The sequence below is a fragment of the Haemaphysalis longicornis genome, unplaced genomic scaffold (assembly GCF_048455015.1).
Source record: "Haemaphysalis longicornis isolate Haplotype H1 unplaced genomic scaffold, Haemaphysalis longicornis Haplotype H1 scaffold_3, whole genome shotgun sequence".
NCBI lineage: Eukaryota > Metazoa > Arthropoda > Arachnida > Ixodida > Ixodidae > Haemaphysalis > Haemaphysalis longicornis.
The window spans coordinates 195,194,187-195,213,270 of NW_027526335.1; positions in this window are offsets into that span (position 1 = coordinate 195,194,187).

Below are 19,084 nucleotides of genomic sequence, written 5' to 3' on the forward strand. Positions count from 1 at the left end.
TTCAAATAAAAACCATTACATTAGCAATGATGAAACATTTGCTCGTGAAAAACTTATTGCTCAATGTTAAGACAGTTGTTTGAACCCATCATTTCAAACCAGTGCACTTCAAAACCTGAGAGTTATTAAGTGAGACGATCCTTTTCAAGAATACTTTAATGTCAAAATAATATTAGTTTAAGAACACGATTTTATACTGTGTGAAAACACCATGTACCCTCTAAAGGGTTGGGGGGGATCTAAATAACTAAGATAGAACGATCCGCGTTGAGTGGTTCTGAAGGTTCAATACTCTAAAATTTCGGAATTCAGGAATGTGCAAACTTAGTGACACAATATGCATCTCTCTACCGGTAACAATAAAAATACTGAGTAAAACAATGTTTTTTTATGCAAGCCTCTGCCTAGCTGGCAGAATTTTGGGAACTTTCAAATGAACAATTAAACCTAAGCAAAATTTTATAGAAGTCCCCATTAAAGAATTATGGTTCATGGTTTTTACTTCCGGTTTTGTACCAGAAAAGTTTGTGGCCATATTTTGTTCCATTACCAGCTGCGGCAGGTGCATTATGATAATGATATTATGGAGTCTTTCTGTACAATGTTTCTGGAGCCGTTAAGGGGACATTTTGTGTAAATTTCTTCCAGGCCTGGTCAACCAGGCCTGGTAACGGGGCTTAGATGACCCGGTGCAGTGGGCGCTCTTATATTCCAAATTCTGAGTTTTATATCCGGTTGGCACTAACGATTTCCAACTTAAATGTTCAGTTCGATTCGCCGGCATGCCATGCTGATGCATTGCAACACAGCTCATAAAGATTTATGTTCTCATGGGTGTGCGCTCATTTCGCGAGGCAATCGGTTCAAGTTATTGTAAATATGGGGACGTCTTCAGATTCGCGCTCCCTGAAGTGAGTAGGCGGGCACATTTTCGCAGGGGTTAGCAGCTTTGCTAACACAAAAAAATGCTTTACATATGCATTTCAGCGGAACGCTTTTTCAATTTGGGTTTTGTACTAGGGTGACTACCGTGTGCAGCAACAACAAGAACGCAACTAAACTGTAGAGCTGTATATTGAAGAGCTGTATATTGAGCTGTATATTGAAAGTCATTTGCGTTGCCTGGCTCGGTGCCCCAACCAAGTTGTGCAGGCTATACTGGAGACGGAAGTCAACGATCCCTAAAAGAAGGAACGAGAGGCTGCACAGAGGATTTGCTGCAGGTTCACTAACAAGACATCGCGTGTCCACAGTTTAGCAAACTACGTCATGAGTTCGTATACACATCTTAATATTTCCCTGCCAATCTTAAGGACACCCTTGACTTCCTACACGACAAATTTCCAGAAGGCACATTTACTTTCGCCCATGATTTAAAGCATACAAGCATAGCTGGTGTAATAAATGTTCCAGTCACTCGCAATTTTAACGGAATGAGTTTCTAAAATGTTTAGAAAACTACCAGCTCACGCATAAAAGCAGCAACGTATTAAGGAAAACCGCAAACTATGCAAGGTTTCGACCTAATAATTCCACCGTTCAAAATGGATGCCCTGAAAACCCCAGAAATAGGCCAAATCAAGTTGATGAACAACGTAATCATAAAGCTGTTACCATGAAGCTGTATAGCTAGGCTCCATACCTCGGCAAAGTTCGCGCGGCTCACTCAAACTCACTCACAATTTTTTTTTTGAATCACCACTTACTCAAACTCAGACTCAATGCTGAGCAGCACATCTGCGCTCACTCAAACTCAAACTCACATTGAGCGCAAAACTCAGAACTCACTCGGACTCAAAACTCAAAACGTACTCAGAACTCAAAATGTACTCAAACTCAAAATGTAATCAAAACTCGAAATGTACTCAAACTCAAAATGTACTCAAACACAATATGGACTCAAAACTCAAAATGTACTCAAAACTCAAAATGTACTCAGAACTCAAAATGTACTCAAACTCAAAATGTAATCAAAACTCAAAATGTACTCAAACTCAAAACATACTCAAACTCAATATGGACTCAAAACTCAAAATGTACTCAAAACTCAAAATGTACTCAAACTCAAAGTGTACTCAAACTCAAAATGGACTCAAAACTCAAAATGTACTCAAACTCAAAATGGACTCAAAACTCAAAATGTACTCCAAACTCAAAATGTACTCAAACTCAAAGTGAACTCAAAACTCAAAATTTACTCAAAACTCAAAATGTACTCAAACTCAAAATGGACTCAATACTCAAAATTTACTCAAAACTCAAAATGAACTCACAACTCAAAATGGGCTGAGAACTCACAATGAATTCAGAACTCAAATGGCCTCACAACTCTCTCATGCTAGGAATTTACTCGGGGTGAAATGGACTCTGATTTCATTAGCAGTAAGTGTTTTCAAATTCAACCGTGGTAAAAATATTACAGGTGCAAAATCGTGAGCTCAAACTCTTGCATTCACCACGACATGACACCGTAGCTCCTGTGAAGTCGGAAACAATTTTCGTTGCAGATTTAATACAGCTATACCTGCTGCCCATGAACAGTAGCGCTGGTTGGAAGCAATTGTACGTATATATTGGATACCAAACTCTTGATGTAGGCTCCGTGTTCGTGTTCATGAAGGAGGCGGTCCAGGATCGATGGTGTGCTGGGTCCCCAGGTCGAAACAAGCAAGAATGGGTGAGGGGACGTGCGCTCACTGCTCCGTTCATTTATGTCGTAGCTGTTTAGGGTTACGGTTCCGTGCATTCTTGCTGTGCATCCTGAAAAAACGCCTTGTGTCAAAGCGAACTGTCCCCGCGAATCTCTGAAGCGCGAGGCGTTCATGGATATACTTTTGCTGTTTTATTGCGTAGCATTCTTTGCCGAGTACACACCTCCCCCTATACCCGCCATGATCTTGTAACGCCCTGCAATACACAAAAATGCAGATATCATGGAAGTTCTACCTGTAATCATTATAAAAGCGTAAATGTAGAGAATAATTAAATCTAATTGTTAAAAATCTAAAAAAAGAAATAAGAAAAATATCGAAAATGGCGACCCATGTAACACGGGAGTCATAGATCATCTCAGATTGGGTTAAAATGCAGCGAGGTGTGGCGCTATAGAATGTGGGGTATCTAATTGAGGGTATAGAGAAGGGAAATCACGTGGGACAAACAAAAAAGTTCCTCGTTGTTTGCTGAGGCACTTGTATTACTTTTTATTAGCATTTGCTAGGTGGGATGACTCTCTCGTAGCTCGGAAAAACACCACGATGTCGTTGTAAGCAATGACCGCCACCGTACCCAGCTGTTAACTTCATGCATGCACGCATGTGTGAGTGTGTGTGTGTGTGTTTAAGAGAGTGTGTGAGTGAGAGAGTGAGAGAGTCTGTGAGAGAGAGAGAGTGTGTGAGAGTGAGAGAGAGTGAGAGTGAGAGGGTGTGAGAGTGAGAGTGGGAGAGTGAAAGTGTGAGAGTGCGAGAGTGTGAGTGTGAGAGTGTGATTGTGAGAGGGTGAGAGAGTGAGAGAGTGTGAGAGTGTGACATTGAGGGAGTGAGAGATTGAGAGTGAGAGATTGAGCAGTGAGAGAGTGAGAGTGAGTGTGAGTGTGAGAGTGAGAGTGTGAGCATGAGAGTGTGGGTGAGAGTGTGAGTGTGAGTGAGTGTGAGAGTGAGAGTGAGAGTGAGAGTGAGAGAGAGTGTGAGAGTGAGTGTGAGTGTGAGTGAGAGTGTGAGTGTGAGTGAGAGTGAGAGTGTGAGAGTGAGAGAGTGTGAGAGCGAGAGAGTGTGAGTGAGAGAGAGGGAGTGAGAGAGAGTGTGTGTGAAAGAGAGTGAGAGTGAGAGAGTGAGTGAGAGACTGAGAGGGAGTGAGAGAGTGAGAGTGAGTGAGAGAGTGAGAGAGAGAGAGTGTGAGAGAGAGTGTGAGAGAGAGGGTGTGAGAGTGTGAGAGTGTGAGAGTGAGAGTGAGAGTGTGAGAGAGTGAGAGAGTGAGAGAGTGTGAGATTGAGAGAGTGAGAGATTGAGAGTGAGAGATTGAGACAGTGAGAGAGTGAGAGTGAGAGTGGGAGAGTGGGAGTGTGGGTGTGAGAGTGTGAGTGTGATAGTTGGAGTGAGAGTGAGAGTGAGTGTGAGTGAGAGTGAGAGTGAGAGTGAGAGTGAGAGTGAGAGTGAGAGCGTGAGCGTGAGCGTGAGTGTGAGCGTGAGCGAGAGCGAGAGCGAGAGTGTGTGTGAGTGTGAGTGTGAGTGAGAGTGAGGGTGAGAGTGTGAGTGTGAGGGAGAATTAGAGTGAGAGTGAGAGTGAGAGTGTGAGTGAGTGTGAGTGTGAGTGTGAGTGTGAGTGAGAGTGTGAGTGAGAGCATGAGTGTGAGTGTGAGTGAGAGTGAGAGTGTGAGTGTGAGTGAGAGTATGAGTGAGAGTGTGAGTGTGAGTGTGGGAGAGTGTGAGAGTGTAAGAGTGTGAGAGTGTGAGTGAGAGTGAGATTGAGAGTGTGAGTGTGAGTGTGAGTGTGATTTAGAGAGTGAGACTGTGAGTGTGAGCGTGAGTGTGAGTGAGTGAGTGAGCGTGTGAGTGTAAGTGTGTACCTTTTGCTATATACCTTTTGCTATATCCTCATAATTATAACCAGAAAGCATTTTTATATTTGTCTCATTTGATCCCCCTCGACGAGACCTCTAATTTGATACCCCACACACCCTAGCAGGGTCATATGAAATTCATACCAGTCAAACTAACCATGACTCTCATGACTGTAACCAGGACGCATTATTTAAGTGTACGTAGTGATTCCCCTAACTGGAACCTTCAATTTGACGCCCCACATGCTTCAGCGGCCTGACCTTGAATTTAACCCAGTCTATGACTCATATGACTATCTCATGATTCGAACTACAAAGCCTTTGTTATTTGTACTACGTTATTCCACTCGTCAAGACCGTAAATTTGATACCCTACACGCCCTAGCGGGGTCACTTCGAATTTTACCCCAATATAAGACTCGCCATGACATTCTCATGGCTATAACCAGGAAGCATTTTTGTATTTCTCCCACGTGATTCCGCTCATCAAGACCATTCATTTGATACCCATCACATCCTAGCGGAATCAATTTGAATGTTACACCAATCAATGACTAACCATGGCTATCTCATGATATACCCCTACCATATTTTTGTCCCACGTGATTTCCCTTATCGGAACCTTCAATTTGATGTCCCGGACACCCAGTGGCAGCATTGTGAAGTTTAACCTAATTTATGACCCATTTTGACTATGTCATGATAATAATAGGAAGCATGTGATTACTCTCATCGAGACCTTTAATTTGATACGCCACACGCCCTAGCGTAGTGAACTTGAATTTTAACCGAATCTATGACTTGCCAGGACTACGTCATGATATATCCATAACGAATTTTCGTCCCGAATGATTCCCCACAGCGAGACCTTGAATTTGATTCCCCACATGCCCTCGCAGCGTCATTTTGAATTTTAACCCAATCTATGACTCATTATGACTGCCTCATGACTACAATCAGGAAGCATTTTTTTATTTACCCCGCGTGATTCCGTTATTCCGGACCTCTCATTTGATACCTTACACGCCTTAGCCTCACCAGTTTCACTTTTCACCCAATCTATTGGGGTCATTATTCTGTCTTAAAGGAGCCATGAAGAGAAAATGCAAGTTGGTTTTATTCATAAGATTTCGTGTTTTATAGTGCCCCCAGCGCTTGTCCGGATACAAACGGTGCTTTATTCACTGAGAAATTAAACAATTTAGGTTAAAATTTTAATTTTCCCGCTCAATCGTGCGTTTTCGTGGTCCCAAGTGACATCACGGGAACCGACCGCTCTGCAGCCTAGAGTACCTTCATTCACGCATTCGCCGTACAGGGTAGAGACACGTAACGCTGGCGCCGCCATGTTCGGTTGCTCGCTCGCCGCCGAAGCAAGTCATTGTGTCAAAACCGCGCTAAAATTATCGCCGCAACGCGGTTTACTGAAGAAGTTTGAATCATATTGTCTGTTTCGCGTTGCTAGGTCTCGTGGGAAACGAAAAGAATAACGCGTTGAGCCCATTGGCCCAATTGCGGTGGCACCCGCCGCGGTGGCTCAGTGGCTAAGGCGTTGCGCTACTGAGCACGAGGTCGCGGGTTCGATTCCCGGCCGCGGCGGCCGCTTTTCTGATGGAGGCGAAAAGCAAAAACGCCCGTGTGTACGAGATTTCGGCGCACGATAAAGATCCCCAGGTGGTCAAAATTAATCCGGAGCCCTCCACTACGGCGCGCCTCATCGCCTGCGTTGTGTCGGCGCGTTAAACCCCCACAATCAATCAATCAATCCAATTGCGGCGGCACGGGACCGTTCAAAGGTTGTCTCCACCCTGTAGCGGTGTTGGTTTGCTCCCGCGTTTCTTTACGTTCCGTAACCTAGATGGCGCCACCATACCGTGGCAAGCGTTTGGTTTGTTTTTGCCCGCATTTAAACCTGGCTTGTTTTTGCTCTGGGAGAAAATATTCGTTCCCTGAAACAGTGCTCGCTCGACAAATGGGGTCACGTAAGACACCGTTGCTTGCGTCAATCGGCCAGTGTCGTCTGAGACAACCCCAAGCCCCATAGTGCTGTGCAGCTAAACCAAAGCATGCTGTGCGCAGTACGAACAGCAGAACGCATCAGTACTTCTATGTTTACATGTGCTTTCGTAACTTCCACTGTTTGTCCCATCATTCCTATTGCTTTGTAAAGAATGTGCCCTAAATGTAAGCGCAAATCGCTCGTTCGTCTAGTTTGTAAGCTCTACCTAATTTGCGTCTGCTTCTGCCAGCCTCCGCCAATCGCAGAGCTTAGCCCATGTGACATCACAGGTTCTGTTGCGGGAAATGAGCTGGTGGGTCGCATGACCATTCCCGTTTTTCCTAATTATGTAGCTTATTTGAGCGAAGTTTACGTTAAAAGTGGTGTCAGTATGATTCTAACGAGACAATCTTTTGAATGAACCAAACTTGTGTTTTCTCTTCATGGCTCCTTTAAGGGGCGCTTCCCAGTCAATTCAGCTAATTCACTTGAAACAGCAGAAAGGACAGCCCCCGCCCTCATTTCCCCCCTGCTCTCACCTCTTCCTTTGTGACCCCTAGTATATCAAACCGTTAACAGTAGCAGGCGAACAACCAGCACGCCAGCGCCGCCGTATGCTTTCCCACCACCCTTTCTTACGTTCTTAGTGGATCCGTCAGGAGTAAAAGTTAAGACAACCCTTTTTTGTGACCTCACCAGTCAATTATCACTCACGCGCCCAGCCGCGAAAATTAGGTATACAGCAAGTGCTTATAGCCACGAAAATTCAACAAGAAACTAAAAAAATCAGACACCCCCTCCCTCCCAACCGATCATGCAGATCGCGATTGGTGCCGTACCCGCAGATAACCTGAGTTCCGAGCCCACAGTGACGCATGAAACTTAACAGCCAACCATAGCTGCCTGCTAGGCTACTCATGTGTACTCAAACTCAAAATGGACTCAAAACTCATATGTACTCAGAACTGAAAATATACTCAGAACTCAATATGTACTCATACTCAAAATGTACTCAAACTCAAAATGTACTCAGAACTCAAAATGTACTCAAACTCAAAATGTACTCAGAACTCAAAATGGACTCAAACTCAAAATGTACTCAGAACTCAAAATGGACTCCAACTCATATTGTACTCAGAACTCAAAATGGACTCAAACTCAAAATGGACTCAAACTCAAAATGTACTCAGAACTCAAAATGGACTCAAACTCAAATTTTACTCAGAACTCAAAATGGACTCAAACTCAAAATGGACTCAAACTAAAAATGGACTCAGAACTCAAAATGGACTCAAACTCAAAATGTACTCACAACTCAAAATGGACTCAAACTGAAAATGTACTCACAACTCAAAATGGACTCAGAATTCACTAGGTCTCAGGCGTACTCAAACTCAATCGGACTCAAACTCAGTCGGGATCACTCGGCTCAAACTCACTCAAGCTCAAACTCACCATGCCACACTAGCCTCGCGCTCACTCAAACTCAAACTCACGCGTGAGTTCGAGTCCAAATGAGTCTGAGTGAGTGGACTCATGAGTGAGTTCGCCGACCTCTGATAGGCTCTATCATCCTAACAAATGATCATTTAATGAAACAACAGTAGAACAAAACTGAATTCCTTTTTCGTCTCAAATTCCTGAACTAAACGGAATATCTATACGAACAACCACAATACAAGGAAAAGCGTGAGGCGACAATGAAACAAATTCAGGTGCAGTTTAATTGTGAAGAATTATCATCAGCGAAAGCAGGAGCCTTGCAAAAACTTCACAATACCAAGGTCGTTTGTTTGTAGTTCGCAATTGAGCCCACTTCGCAAGAAAACAAGCAATGAAAATTGGAAGGACTCCATATTTGTTCTAGCGGACAAACTGTGTCATACCCATCTTAATGTCTTTGTAATACATCAACCCACACCACTCGACCACGGAGACAGGTCGTATCGGGCCGAGACGTCCACGTGTAAATCTCAAACCATCAGAACGTATATCTCAACGGCGAATGCTTGAAGTCTGCTTTTGCGTTTACGCCCCCGTCCCCCACTCCCGCTAAAAAAGCAAACTGTGATCTGCTATTGCTTAGCAATGAAATTAACCACCGACAAAGCCATTTCGTGAACTCTTGCTGCTCAACAAGAAATATTGACTCTGTCGGCGTTTTGAGCGGACAAGTTACTTCTCATCGTGGTGGGATGAACAGCGAACTTAAGGCAACAACGGCGGCTGCCGCACGTTCAGCGGTAGTTCCATTCCGTTCTTTTTGCGCCGATTCACGAGTCTGCGCGTCCCACGCTCCTTCAATTCCCGCTCTTCTTCCTAGCGCACGACACGTGTTAATCTGATAGCTAGTTGGAAGTGCAACTGCTGATTAACTGCTAGCGCCGTTATCAGCCGGTTGTGGAATTCGGGAACGAGCCATCGGTGATGGCAAAAGCTGTAAAATTGGTGGCAGAGACATCACCCTTGGCGGGGAGGTGCAGAAAAGCTGCGCCAGATATTGCGGCTTCACACGAATGAGAGCAGGGGGCGGGGGGGAGAGGGGGGTTACACATATACAGCTTTGCTGCAAAACACATATCTCGATCTGCAAACATCCGCACTCTCAAATCTAGAAAGCCGGCTATGTCTGGAACTATAGATTTTTGTTCCACAGCAAGAAGCATCAATTCAAGTTTGTTGCCATTGAGATACAACTTCTACCTTCCCTACTTCGTTGACTCTCCCTGGTAGCAGAACTGTGCGCAGACTCACCTTTTCAACCACTGTTTCGACGGTCGACCTACACCAGAAGTTGCCAACACCTCGACGTTCATGCCGAAGCAGCAGTACCTCTGAAATAAACTAGACTAGCTGATGTTTAAAGTAAACCGCGTTCGTTCACAAATATTAGCCACTTACATATTCTTTGGCAGTGGATTTAGTGCATGTGTGAATGTATACACCGCACGTTTACTTACACAATGTTATTTACTGGCACGCAACACTCCTCGAACACGCAGAAAATATAAACCGGAATTCCCGCAGTATCAGCAAACAATCTCTACTCATTTGTGAAGATAAATTCTGGGTAAGGGTGAAGTAAACTGAGTTTTGTGGCCATAACTTGACGAAGACGGATTGCGCACTACAAAAAAAAACATTTTTTTATCATTCACGTCAATGAGCGAAGCCTCTGCATAAACGTTGTTTGAATCTTAAGATTTTCTGTCATTTTCTGAACGATTTTGGTATTGCTCCAGAACTGCTGAGCAATGTTACCCATAAACACGCTACAGAAGAGTGAGGGAACACAGAAAGGGGTCTTTGATGCGAATAAAAATACACTTCGCAACCGTAACACCGCTTGATAATTGCGATTAAATTCGTTTACAAGCGTATATGAATACATTTTGGTCCTGCGCAAAAGGCAGCTACGAAATGACTGCCCCACGAACGCAGCCACTACAGCGTGCGCCGGCAGTGTATTTCAAAGCCACACTCCTTTTCGCATTCTCGGTTACCATTTTTCCTGGTTAAACCTCACCCCTGCAATGCAGTCAGCCGCCTAGCGAACTTCGCGTGCGATGAACCACGCGTTATATATTTTACGGAGCCTTGACCTCGTTTACAGAACTGAGCACGGTTTATTCACCCACAGCTCTCCTCCAATGGGGAACCGCTCTCACGACACAAGGTTCAGTTAAAGTTTTTTTAAAGAACAACACTGCAGCAAAATAAAGAAGCCCTGCAGACTGACAACGTTTTGCTCGACTACGTAATTACACTCCTCAGCAATCTCTCTTTTTGAGAACATGAGCGGTTCCCTTTATGCCGGAGCCCTTTTCCGTTTCAGGTGCCTGCTGTGTGAAGGATTCCGCCACTTAGAGCCCTGCACTTGCATCTTGGGGACCACAGATATGAATAACACGCAAGTGCATTGCCTCTTTTAACCAGTGAAGCACCTCCTCGATCTCCATCATTGCTGCTAGCCGTCGGTGTTCAAGCTTCTTGAAGGGTTTAGCGGTGGGCTTTGCCTACCCAATTCCTGTGGCATCTTAATTTACTAAAAAAAGCCCGGATGCAGCATCACCCTGGAGAGAGAGAACAACTTTATTAAAGTGCCTGCAGCTCGGTTATCGCCCTAAGAAAAAAATTCAGTGCGAAAGTAGCCCAACGGTGCGTTAACACGCAAACTATACAAAGCAGTTTGTAGAAATAACTTGCACACCTTTTTTTTTACTGAAGTTGTGGCATCCTGAACTTCCATGACGGAGCCTGTGGCTGCATATATTCTCAATTTTGAAATGAACCATGTTGATGATTCCGCGCATTATATTAGGCGTGTTGCTTTTTTCTGTGCGATAAAGAACTCCCTACATGGCCTGCTATGTATTCTAAGTAAACATAACGCTGACGAAACTTCTAACTTTGACTACGTAACATAAGAAAGGCGTTGTAAGGCATTGGGCATGAACATCTTCGGCAGAACTCTGTCTGGTTGGGTTAAACACGAGGAAGAGGCGAATACACTAACCAAGAGCGCTTATTGAAACGTACCCAACGTGCATGCCACCGTCGGGAAAACTATTGCGAGGCCCCCAGAAAGAATCGCAGTATTTTTCTCCTGTGAAATTTAAGGACCACAATACCTTTAGAAGGATTTAAAATAACCTCTCGCTCTAGTTATATTGCACAAGGGCGCCAAAAATAAGACCAAGAGAATTTAGTGGACTCTAATTCCATCCTCAAGGTTTTTTTCATGCTACAAGTTTCAGGTACTTTTCAGATTTTATACAATTAAGCTACATTCAAATACAAACAATGCATCCCGTGGCTTTCAATAGAAGCTCGCACCATGGCGACGGGCCATGAATTCTCAGTAGGAATAAATTATGGGAGTTTGTGTGGCAAAGCATACATGGGCCAGAAAGGGAGATGCCTGAATGGGAGGCTTAGAGAGCCCCTGTACGCATGGCAACAAACGGCCCCCTCGCCCAGTTTGGCGAACTACTCCGATAAATGTGAGCGCAATCCATTCATTCTTTGAGGAAAATTCAGTTCTGGCAAAATCACACAACAAGGCCACACGCGAAATCTGAGAAGCCTTTCACATTCCAACACAGCAGACTGAATGCGTGAGCTGCTGCTGAATCGTGTTGGCCACGCCTTGAATAAAATTTATTAACAGCAGCTCATAGCGAGAAGGCTTGATAACCAAAAGGGTCAAGCGCAGATTACGCTGCAGGTCATATCTATAAACAACGATAAAGAGTCATTGATCATGTTGCGATGGTTGTCGTGAGTTTTTATAAGAAAATGTGGTTTTATTTTCTCCTCCTTACCTTTCAAGTTGCACTTTGCCACCTTTATTCATATTTTAATGCCCACACAAATTTTTCTCTTCTAATAAATGAGTTGTTAGTTTGCTCTCGCGCTGTCCACGTCGTTCGCTTGTATTCCGTAGAAAGTGTGTCCCTAATATCTTTGAGCGAAGTTCACGAGCATTCTGATAGATAAATAGCCAGACAACGTGGCAAGGCCTGTTGGAGCTGTCCGACGAGTCGTAATAAAACACTTGTATAATGGCCGCACCGTGAAGTGCTGCTAGCCGTGACGTCATTCTGCTGCGTGCATCCTATGAACAGCTTCACCCTGTTACGATGCAGCAGATTATTCACGCCTGCTCCTGAGACGCTGCTTGAGTAACCACGGCTTGCGGCAACCTAGAGCATTATTAACTCTGTGTGGGCCCATTTCGTGAGGTTTTATTTTTTCATTCATATTTTCGTGTGACGCGGCAGCAAACGGGGAACCTGAATATGACTATAGCTTGTATGAAAAAAGCGATTCTCTTTAATGATGAAAACTTGAAGTTGAGTAAGCGGCGCCGGGTCAAGGGCGGTATCGTGATAAGTACATGCTAACGCCAAGCGAAAAAAATAACCAAATTAAGGGCCGACATTGAAATTTAGCGAACAAATATAACCAAAGTAAAGACCGACATTGAAATTGGGTGATTTCCACTGGAGAACAGAAGCTACTGCCTTCCAGTAACACTAAATTTCGCAGAGCCCTGGGAATACTATGCCTCAAAAAGTTGTTTAGCAAGAGTAGGGAGATCCAACCCCGTTCTTTAGGTAGGCTCAACGCGCTCTGGCAAGCATTTGAATGACGTAAGTAGGAACTATGAATTCAGCAGGAGGGCCGCAGTATCTCTTTTCTGTTGACGATGAGAAACAAGATATAAACAGCTTTGCTACCGCAAGAGTGGCAGCAGTTGTGGTCCAATTGTGTACTTTAAGCATTGTGTGCTTGCTCTTTTGCAAGCTTTCTGTTCCTCATTATTTAAAACAATGCCGAACGAGCCTAGCAGCTTGATAATGTCGAGGCGCAGTTTCAAGAGAAATTCAAAAAGCATGTCAGGAAAATCGTTGTGGACGCGAAAGAAAAATCGCAGGAAGTTGGGCTGGATAACAAATCCCGGTGCAACAAAATTGCTGTTGTGGATGGCAGCTAGAGCATGCCTAATAATGTTGTAGAGAGGACACGCACCCAGCAAGCCAAGTTGGTAGCCTGAAACGAGGCCTTCAAATCTCAAAATGAAGCCACGACAAAGCGAATTATTGTCGAGATGGAGCAATATTCCAGAACCAACAATATCTAAACAAAAGGCGTGCTGTTTTCTAAGCCCGACGACTGTGTTTCCATTGTAACTGCTAATCCCGAAAATCCAGCTAGCTCTCTTTCTCCCGTCGACGTCGACATTGTGCATTGGCTTCCTACAAAATCTGATCGCCATAACCTCATTGAAAGGTTTCGCTCACGCGCTAAGAAAACCGAATTTTTGGGGAAGGTTTCCACGCCTGGGCTGGACATCGGCACTCTTGGTTTCAGTAGAAAAAACAAGGACGCCATCTTTGTGAATGATCACCTAAAACGCGAAAATAAGAAATTATTTTCTCAGGCCTTAGCTGTCAAGAAAGAAAAAAGATGGTGCTTCCTGTAGACTAAGAATTGCCCAATCAACTCTCGCAAATATCATAACAGCCGAGTTCTCTGCATTAACTCTGAAGCTGACCTGCCTATATGCACTTAAATCTGGTCTCTTTTTTAAAGTTCTACGATACCAACAACCCCGATTATGGTTTCCTCCCACTGTCCTATCTTAATTCGTATCTAGAACCCCAATGCCTGTCTCATGTGCTTTTTAATCCACGTAGCTTACGAAAACATTCCGATGACTTTACTAACTTGATCGATCAATATGCACTCCTCGATCATATGTGTCAGTAAAGCTTGGCTTAGTGAAGCTTATGGCAGCAGCGTACACTCTTCTTAATCTTGTACAGCAGAATACTGTAATCGCAGTGACAGGTCTCATGAGGTCGCAACTGTTCTCATTTCCCCTGATTTACAATAGGCCAGGCGTCAGGATTTATAAATTATTCAAGTAAATTGAGAGGCGGTGTGGATTGAGCCTGACGCGTCATTTCTCACTATTGATGCCTAAAGCTTAATTGTACGGTCTCTTTATCGTTCCCCTTCGTCATCAATTACTGATTTTTGATAAGTATTAAACCAGGTTTTGCGCAGCCTTTGACTGAAACAAAAAAAATTATTGCTGTGGGTGGCGTGAGCTCTTGGGCACTCGCAATTCATCACATCCTGATTATACGGATACTTTACACGGACGTTACCTCGAATCGTATATAACTATACCGACTTGACGGACGATTAGCGGAGAGGGCACATTCATTGATTATACATTGTCGAATTTATTGGTAAATCCTTGATGGGCTGTAATTGTTGTCATTACCCAATATTGGCGCGTATAGGCTGTAATGTGAAAAGTCAGCACAAGCATGGTAAAAGCAATTATAATGACAAGCTTGCATTTCTCAAGAAAAGTTCCAATTCCTGGTGTCTCGTTTTGGCGCAAAATGTTCCTGAATTTGCTTCTGAAATGTCTTATAACATAACAAATAACGCTATTCCTGAGTGAACCACAAATTCCACGAGCAAGAAAAGGTTTAATTCACCTACATATCTATAGATTATTGGTAAATGCGTGTGCAGGAAAGATTATCTTTATAAAAACAAAACAACAAGGAAGCCATTCAATCTTACCCTACTTGCTCGTTACACGTGTTACTGAAATATTTCGGATAGGCTTAAAACCGTTAAGAAAACGTAAGGCCGCGTTCATACTACATGGGCTACGTACGCAACGTTTGTAGGGATCGTAAACGTAAACGCAAAACAAATTGAACCTTCTTCCCGTGGGGAACCATGAGGAGGGTGCGAAGCATCATGGGGGTTCCGTGTAGGTTCCATTGTGTTGCCGTTATGTTGTTTCATTTATCGGAGCACGAATGGGAACGTAGTGTGGACCCCCGTGTAGAGACAGGGAAATGTAGAGAGATGTAGAGACAGCGAAGAGACCGACACCCGCGTTACCTGATCGAACACCTCCTGGTTCTCGTCTTTCTTTATTGCGTGCTCACGCTCTTACCCTGCTGCCCGCCCACTTCGTCCTCTTCTCTGGTTGAGCTGCAAGGCGCGTGGCGCTTCCCACCATAGGTTTCCCACGGGAAATTCAGCATCCTCCTGTAAAATTTTGACGTTCAGCTTAGCGTGCCTTCGTCGTATCAGTAGCTCCTTGACATAGTTTGAATGAGTGAAGGACATGAGGCGCGTTCGTAGCACATGCACCCGTCTTGGTTTGTAGCGCAGTGGGAAGAGCACCACGTACCTCCCGTTGCGGCAAGAGAGTCGTAGGATCGAAACCGGGTGCCGCCTAACTATGTCTTTATAATGGAGTGCGCTGATGTCAGCCCGAACGCTGACGGTGCTGAAGAGACGCGCATTCGCAGTAGAGTGCGGACGGCGGACAACAACAAGAGAGGGAGGGACACAGCCCCGAGCATGAGATGCTTCGCATCTAAAAAACGCAATGAGTTTCTTCAGAATATAGTCGAAGTGAGCGTAAAGTACGCTACGTTTTCTGCCAGCAGGGGCGCAAATGTTGGAGGGTTCACAACCTTTACGACAAGCACAGATGCGACTGTTACGGCGCAGCCAATTAGCAGACCAGTTTCAGTTTTCACTTTCCGGTCACGGGTCTTCCGATCGCCCTATATGAACGTTCATCCGGTGACCGCTATCCCAGGTGACCGCCATCCCAGGCATCCGCCGACGCAACGTGGTAGAACAACGCAGTATCGCCAGGCCGCAGCTTCGCAAAAAGATTGTGAAAATCTCCGTCAACAGCTCTATCAAGGAAGATTTGACAAACCACATTCTTCTACGACGGCTGCGCCTGAGTCCGTTAAGCGCGTAGACGACGATAAGCTCATTCTTGGCTTGAAGAGCCTCGACCTCCGCTAACAGCCGCTTGTTAATCGACGCCGTGTTGAGAAATGCGAAATAAAATTGCCCCATAGCGGTGATTAGCCGATTGTAAAATACCTATCTTAGCGCAGGCCTCAGTTTGAACATAGTTGGTTGCTAGCTGCGTATGCGGAAGTTCCAGCTGTTGCGCAGATTGCGATAAATGCGCCACTTACGGCGGATGGCGCTGTAATTTCAACGCGGCCTAATATGAAAAAGAAATTTACCGTGCTGTAAACCAGTGAAGATCGTTGGGAAATAATTAACGAGTTCTTGAATAAAGCATCGTCCACCCTTTACCCCCCCCCCCTAACATCGTCCACACCTCGCATTCTCTCCTCCCCCCCCACCCCCCACCGCTCCATAAATGATTTTCAGTTTCGTGAACAAAAGGTAAATAATTCGTCAGCGATTGCTGACGCCTTCGTCCATCCCTTCTAACCTCACCAGCCACGTCTCTCGCTTCGCATTGACAAGGCTTAGTTAGCATCGTCTGCAACACACGTTTTTTTTCTGTTCAGTTTCCCCAAATTTGCGCGTGACCATCCTTAGACTGAAAAAAACATGAGTGCTGGTTAAGACAACTTTAATCCTTGTCATATGAAGCTCATAGCTCATCCTATCAGTGACACACTTTCACTCGCACTAACCCTAATAAGCGAAACTGGTATCTTTACGGGTTGCGTAAAGATAGAAACATTATTCCTGTTTTTAAAAAGGGCAGCAATACTTGGTAATTAAACTACCGATCTATTGCTGTAATATCATTTGTGAGCAAATCAATTTAAAAGTGGTTTCTTTCACACTGAACCAGCTATTTCAAAACATTTGGCATTTGTCGTGTAATCAATTTGACTTCCGACCTGCTTACTCCCCTGAGTTATGTCTCATTACTTTAAGTGATCATCTAAGGAGCCATTGACGCAGGTAAATTTGCTGGTGCACTGTTTATTGATTTTTGCTAAAGCGTTGAATTCATGAAATCACGACATACTTTTTGCTAACCTAAACTCTATAGGTGTACGTGTCCCAGCGCTCTCACTAATTCGCATTACTTACGTGATCGAAAGCGCGTCGTCTCTATTTTTGATCGCTTTTTCTTACTCTTCTACTGCACTAACTTCCAGATTAAATTCGTCTACCAGACTAACTCACATTAGTGTTCTACAAGGCTCAATTTTGGGACCCACTTTATTTCTCGTGTACTTTATGTACTTATTCGGACAAGTCAACCAGATTAGTTGTAGGTTAAACGGCCATAACGTGACAATTTATTCTTTTAAAACGTGTGAGATTCGCTAATATCTCACGTCAATGCTGGTGAAGCTAAATGTTTTAATAGGTGCAGTGATAATATGCTCAAGATTATTGGTAATAAATCACACTTTGTGATTTTTTTTATCTCTACACGAAAATGTTCTGGGAAAGCCTAGCACAATATTCGGTCCGGATGTGCTTCTTACCTTATTTGTCAGACTCGAACTCAAAAACCATTTGAAATTTCCAAATCTCAAATTTTTATCAACCGGTAATGCCGACTATAATCTAAGAAGTTAATGGGGTCTACATTAAATTAAGCATTTATGGTTATCCCATGCTACTCTTTTTCAGAGCTTTCCAACGCAACCGCACTGATTTGTGTTGCAATAGGTAAGTTTGTGTCATAGGCATTGTTCGTCACAGGCCGAAAAGGCTATAAAAGCCTTACTGCTCTTTTTGAAGGACATGGGCCTGTCTGAACGATTGTAGGGACATTACTATAGCGCAGTGCCCTTAGTTCGCCAATTTTATCAGTGGACCGTATTAGTTTTGTGCATTTTTTGGTTGTGTGCGTTGATTGTACCGCCTTACTGCCTGGTCACGCCTTGTGTTTTTTCTACCTTTCTTTCTCTCATTTTCTCCTTTAATATGTACCGCTGTCCGTTCTTTCCCTTTCATTTCCCGTATCCCCTCCCCCTTGAGTAGGGTAGCCAACCGGACAGTATTCTGGTTAACCTCCTTGCCTTTCCTTCCTTCCTTCCTTCCCTTAGACCCCTTTCTGTACACTGTATGCTTTTGTTCAACCTGCCGGAGTTGTTGTTTTCTTTTCTTCTTGGTATGCCATGCTTTGTGTTGCGAGAGAAGCAAAGCTGGCGAGGTTCGGGATTAAATTTAGCCCCCCCCCCCCCCCCCCCACCCCCTGACAGTGAGCGCTGTACCTATAGAGCAATATTTCGGCACGCTGGCCCCATTGTCGCATGGTGCGATGGGCAAGTCGCTATCTATGAAACCAGCCGCGGTTTTGGCGGATAGGTTCGACCTAAACAGTTCCGCACCGCAATAGCGGCCAGTACCTATATGTGAATTTACCTTCGGCTGGCAATTTGTTCGGTTAGTCTGCACAGGCTTTCACATTAATTACCAGCAAAATGAAGTTTAGCACGCATGCGCGAGCATGCGAACTGGCGAGGGATGGAGGTGGCTTGACGCATTGTACGATATTCTTAAGAGATTAATCACCCTCAGTATTATTCCGCCTTAGTATCTTTCTTTCGACATCCGAAAACATAAATAAGACGCCCACCACCTGCCAGAAAAAAGAGTGATATGGCATCAGCTTTTGCATGCGTGGCTGCTTCGTAGCCAGTCCTTAATCTTGCTGGAAAAACAACGCTGCCTACTTGCAGCCTGCCCTGCGAATACTTATACATGGCTTGCGCTTACGTCACGATAGCTGCCATGTTGGTGAACCGCGTGAATGGCGAAAGGCAGTGAACTTAGCTTGGCCTCTTATCTCGAGCAGCCCTAGGTAACCTTGGTGCAATGCACAAGAAAGGGCAGTGGTGACGTCACGTCAAAGCTATGTATAGCCATGCTTTACGCGTTGTTGTTCACACTTCTGACTTCCGTATTAGGCATGTAACAGGTTTAAAAATTCAACATCACCAACACTCTCAGCCTGCCGTCGAGTGAAGCTAGGCAACAACTGAAGACAATAGAAGCGACTACACTAAAAATGTGTTGAGACACCTATATGAAGTCCCCCCCCCCCCCCCCCCCAAAAAAAAAAAATTATGAAGTTTGCTCATCAGGGTTCAACGTTTGGTGCAAGCTTCAGCTTGGCCCCGTCACAAGACTCCCCTGGCCAGGCTGCCAAAAAATGGACCTGCTAAATT